Consider the following 6,000-nt stretch of genomic DNA (forward strand, 5'->3'; position numbering starts at 1 on the left):
CAAAAAACCCACAATCGTGTATGTGTACAGAACTTACCCACCTTAACCACTCCACTGCTAACGTGTGGCTGCAGTCCTCCATCCTCCCACAAGTCTCAAGGGTGAGATCTGGGTGTGCGCCTGCAGCTTTTTCGCCTTTTTAAACACCTTCTAGAAAGCCCTTGCTAACATCCTGGAAGCACATCAACTGTAAACTGGGCCCCGCTCCCATCCACCTACCCACCACTGCCATTTCCTGAGGAAGGGGACTTCCATGTCCTGCTCCTGCCCCTCTCCCCACTACCCTTTCATCTGTTGTTGAAGTAGCAGCATTAACCCACTGCCTTTCCTTGGAAGAATTCTCAAGTTTTGATAGAAATAGGTTCAAACTGAATAATTGTTAGATTTATTTAAATTTTCTTAAGTTTATAAAGGAGCTCAACACTGGAGAGGTTGTTAAGAAGCAAGAATACTTCTGCATTGCTGATGGTGATATAATTAGGAAGTGTGAATTTTTATAGAAAGCAATTTGGTGCTGGGTGCTGGTGGCTCATGCCTGTAATCATGAGGATTGTGGTTTGAGGCCAGCTGGGGCAAATTACTCTTGAGACTCTATCTTGAAAATACTCAACCCCAAAACCAGTGGCTCAAGTGGTAGAGCACCTGCCTACCACTTCAAGTGTGAAGTCTTGAGTTCAAATCTCACAACCACAAAATAAAGAAAGCAATTTGGCATTATGCATCAAGAGTCATTAAAAAATCCTGTCCTTTAGCCCAGAATTTCTGGAATGCATCTTACACTTTTGAATAAATGAGAAGATATTTGTATATAAACATTCATCATTTTATTAGTGGAAATGGAATTACTGAAAAGCCCATGATGGAGAAATGTTTAAATCCTATAATCACAGAATGCTGAAGTTAGAATCTTTGAGGTCATTTTTTCCAAAACTGTTTCTTTCCCACTCCACCTTCTTTGGATGAAGCAACTGAACTCAAGTAAACTATGATATCAACTGGAATGAATAATCTTCACTCTTCAAATATAATAAATATCATGAATTGTATAAGAAAAGGTGTGAATAAAATATTGGAGTAGTGGCTTCTTATGAAAATGTAATGAAAAAGGGAAGAAATACTGGAGTGAGACTCAGTCAACCTTTGCTTCAGTTCCAACTCAACCATTAAAACAAGTCTGTCGATACTTACTTGTATTTTTTGAAGGGGCACTATTGGATTTTTTTTTTTTGTACACTGGGTTTAAGTTCAGGGCTTCATGCTTGCTAGGCAGGGTCCCTACCACTTGAGCTATGCCTTTAGCACACATCTTTGAAAAGAAGCCAAGCCCTTAGGATCAGGCCTATAAGAAAGATGTCTGTAGGAAATCTCAGAGATCAGTAAGGTTATAGCTATCAGACTCATTTCATTTCTCAGAAATGGAGAAATGAAAATTTGTTTCAAAGACTTTCTAGGGCTTTAAAAAAATCTTTGTGACTTTTTTCTTTTTTATTAATTGTACAATATAATGGGTTTTATTATGACATTTTGATATTTGCGTACTATGTACTTTGATCATATTAACCCCTCATCACCCTCTTTTGTCCTCTTCTCCTTCCCTTTCTTTCTCCATTCCCCGAAATGTCCCCCTTCTGCTTTCATGCCTTTTTCTAAAATCTAGATTTCATATATGAGAGAAACATTCTGTTTTTGTCTTTCTGAGTCTGGCTTCCTTAGCTTAACATGATGATCTCCAGTTCCATCTATTTTACTGCAAATGACATAATTTTAGTCTTCTTTGATAATACTCCATTTTGTATATATGCCACATTTTCTTTATCCATTCTTACAATGGGGGGCACTTAGGATGATTCCATGACTTGGCTAATATGTGTGACATATTATTGATGTTCTATCTATCTATCTATGCATATATATTCCTCTCAGTCTCTTTTTTTCCTTCTGTTTTTTTTTTTTTTTTTCGGTACTGGAGGTTGAGCTCAGGGCCTACACCTTGAGCCACTCCCACCAGCTTTTTATTGCGAAGGGTTTTTTTTGAGATAGGGTTTCACCAACTATTTGCTTGGGCTGGCTTCAAACCACAATCTTCCTGATCTCTGCTGCCTGAGTTGCTAGGATTACAGGCATGAGTCACGGGTGCCTGGCCTCTTTCTGCTTTTAATATTTATTTTTGTATCTTCTTTTCCTTCCCTTTCCTTTTAAAAAATTTCTTTTACTTTCTTCATAACTCCTACAAACCCCCTCTTTTTTCTTTTCCGTATTTTTCTCTTTTAAAACTTTCTTTTTCATTGGCAGCTATTCATCTGGCACAGGTTTAACACCTGGAATATGTAAAGAACTCAAAAAACTTATCAAAAGAACAAGTAGTCCAATCCAAAGCCAGTAAATGATCTGAATAGACACTTCTCAAAAGACAAGCTATGACTGGACAATAAGTATGTGAAAATGCTCAGTATTTTTGGCCATCAGGGAGATGCAAATCAAAACTACAATGAGATGCCATCTCTCCCTAGTCAGAATGACTATCATAACAAAACCCCAAACCAATAAATGTTGGTGCTTGCGTTGGTGGTATAGTGGTGAGCACAGCTGCCTTCCAATAAATGTTGGTAAGAATATGGGAGAAAAATGAACCCTTATACACTGTTGGTGAGATTATAAATTAGTTCAGACATTATGGAAATCAGATGGGGGTTCCTCAAAAAACTGAAAATAGAACTACCATATGATACAGCTATATACACTTGAGGGAATCAAAGTCAGCATACACTAGAGATACTTACACACCTAAGTTCATAGCAATGCTATTCACAATAGGCAACTTATGAAATCATCCTAGGTACCCATAAACTGATGAGCAGATGAAAATTTAGTGAATATACACAATGGAGTATTATTCAGCTCTATAGAAGAATAAAATTATGTCATTTCCAGGAAAATTGATGAAGCTGGAGATCATCATATTAAGTGAAATAAGCCAGACTCAGAGTGAAAAATATTGGTTGTTTTATCTCATATATGAAATCTTGATTTAAAAAGATATGAAAGTAGAAGGGGACTATTTGGGAAGAGGAAGTGGACTACTGGGAAGGGGGGGACAAGAGAGGGTAATGGGTGAATATGATCAAAGTACATTATATATATGTATGAAAATGTCATAATGGAACCCATTATTTTGTACAATTAATATACACTAGTTTAGTGTAAAAAACTGACCTGGAAGTAGAAGATGGACTATTAAGGAAGGAGTGGGAGAACTTGTCAGAAGGAGGAGAGGGCAAGATGAAGAGAGGGCACAAGAGAAGATGGACATGATGATAGCATGATATATGCATGTATGGAACTGTGACAGTGAACCCACTAATCTGTGCAATTAATATGTTTTAGTGATTATAATTTTTAAAAATATGTCTAGTTCTGTCAATGACATTCATTGATGTTGAAAGTTGTCAATATATGTTGTGAATGAAAAAATAGCAAATTGCAAAAATTCATATAGTGCAATATAATACAATAGCAATAAATGCATTGAAAAAAGTCTGGAAGAATTTGCCATGAATTATTGCTTCTTGGGAAGTGTGTGCTATTTGAGCAATGGAGATAAAGGGATCCTTTCTTTGTTTAAAAAAATAATCAAAACTATATCATTTCACTCTTGTTTTCCAAAGGCTCATGTTCATTTCACAATATAAATTGTATTCAGTCCATTTCCAAGAGTCCCTAAAGTCTTTTTTGTTTTTAAGGAAACAAGATCATTTCCAAGAGAGGTGCTGTGCCAGGAAAAGCAGGGTGACTTCAAGTACCAGTGAGGAAGAGATGGAGGGGAGTTTTCAAGGGCTCTGTGCACATGTGCAGGGTCCAAGTCGGTCCAGCATCAACAAGGCCCCTGGCCTGGGTCTATGCCCACTCTCTTCTTTGGCCTCACCCTGGTGCTCTTGCTAACCCAGATTGTCCCTATACAAAGTCTTAGGTGGTCAGTTCTGACCCAGGGTCCACAGCTCTCAGGAACACCCTCAGGAGTGGCCCCAATATCCAGCCACCCCTGCTGCTGGGACCCTGGCCTATGGGCACTACTGGCCCTTGCCAGATCTGAAGAAATGAGGACCTGTCCCTCCTGGATGCCAGGGCCTGACCTGCAGCACTGTGTGGCTGAGGCTGACCTTGGCTTCACCTCTGTCTGTGGCCACTCCCAGTGGTCTTTTGGACACTTCATTCAGCATATCAGCCCTTTCCGGAGCAGTCTGGCCTGTCATGTGTCACCCGGGCTGGAGCTTCAGGGATCTGCACTGTGAACAGTGCAGGTCCCCTAAAGTCTTAACTGTTCCAGTATTGCTCAAAAGTCCAGTCCAAGGTCTCCTCCAAGACCCTAAGCAACTTCTTGGCTGTGAGCCCCAGTAAGAATAAAAAAGAAAGTTACATACTGCTAAAATACAATGGCATAGGCAAACATCCCCATTCCAAAAGGGAGGAATAGGGGAATAGAAAAGAGGGATTAGACCAAAGCAAGATGAAAACCCACCTGTGTGAACATTAAATTTTATAACTCCATATCCAGTACCCACGGTTTATTGGAATGGGATGTGGGCTTCCAAGGGTGTGGACAACAACCTCTCTTATGGCTTTGCTGGTTGCAGCCCATATAGCCTCTCTCCTGGGCTGGCTCTGCTTCCTGCCTGCAGCTTCCCTTGGCAGGTCTTCTGTGTTTGTGACTTCCTAGGGTCTCCACTAAAGCTTCAGCTTCACTCTCACAGCTTCACTATGCGCCACCCTGACCAAGGCTGCTTGGCGGTACTTAGACCCAACAAAACAAACTGGCCTCTCAGACTTTCCTTTGAAATCTCAGTGACTCCCAAACTCTTGCTTTCTTCATGTCTGCAAAACCAGCATCACAGGAATGATGCCAAGGTCTGCTGTGAGCTGTTTTCATGGGCCTACTTGATCCACAGATTGAGTGACCTCTGCTTTCCTGGTTTAGGTTGTCCTGGGAGAGACTTATTGGGACAGTCCTTTCTGAAAAGACTGCCTTACACACAATAGCCAAATTATGGAATCATAATTGTCTAGGTGCCAATAAATGTATAAAGAATATGTGATATACATATACAATGGAGGATTATTTGACCATAAATGAGAATGAAATCCTGTTTGTGGGAAAATGGATGAAACTGGAGATCATCATGTTAAGCAAAATAAGCCAGACTGAGAGACAAATATTGCATGTTCTCTCTTATATGTAGAATCTAGACCAAAGAAAAAAAGAATGACATGAGTGTAAAATCAGCACTGTTAAGGGAAAGGAGCCAGAAGGAGGGGAAAAGCAAAGGAGAGAGTGATGAGGGGCAATTATGATCAGAGTATCTTATACACATGTATGAAAATTGTATAATAAAATCATAAAAATTGGTTTAAAAAAGGGGAGGGGGATAAGAAAGAGAAATAGTGGGGGTGAATTTGATCAAAGTACACTATATGCATAAATGGAAATATCACAATGGAATGCTTTTATGCAATTAATATTCACTAATAAAAAAAGACTACCCTACAAATGAATTGAACTGACAGTCTTCAAGAGAAAAAGTACGAAGGTCAATAAATACATGAAAAAATGCTCAACACCCTTAGCCATAAAGGAAATGCAAATCAACACTACATTGAGATTCCATCCCCACCAGCAGTGAGAATGGCTGCCATCAAGAAAACAAGCAACAAATGTTGTTGAGGATTTAGGGGGAAAGGAACCCTTATATATGGCTGGTGGGAATGTAAATTAGTACAGACAGTATGAAAATCAGTATGTAGTTTCCTTAAAAAACTAAAAATAGAACTACCATATGATCCAGCTATATACTCCTGGGTATATACCCAAGGGAAGCAATGTCAGCATATAATACAGATACTCGCACATCCGTGTTTATAGCAGCACTATTCACACTACCCAAGCTATGGAATCAGCATAGACTCTCTTCAACTGATGAATGGATAAAGAAAATGTGGTATATATAC

The sequence above is a fragment of the Castor canadensis genome, unplaced genomic scaffold (genome assembly GCF_047511655.1).
Source record: "Castor canadensis unplaced genomic scaffold, mCasCan1.hap1v2 HAP1_SCAFFOLD_238, whole genome shotgun sequence".
Lineage (NCBI taxonomy): Eukaryota > Metazoa > Chordata > Mammalia > Rodentia > Castoridae > Castor > Castor canadensis.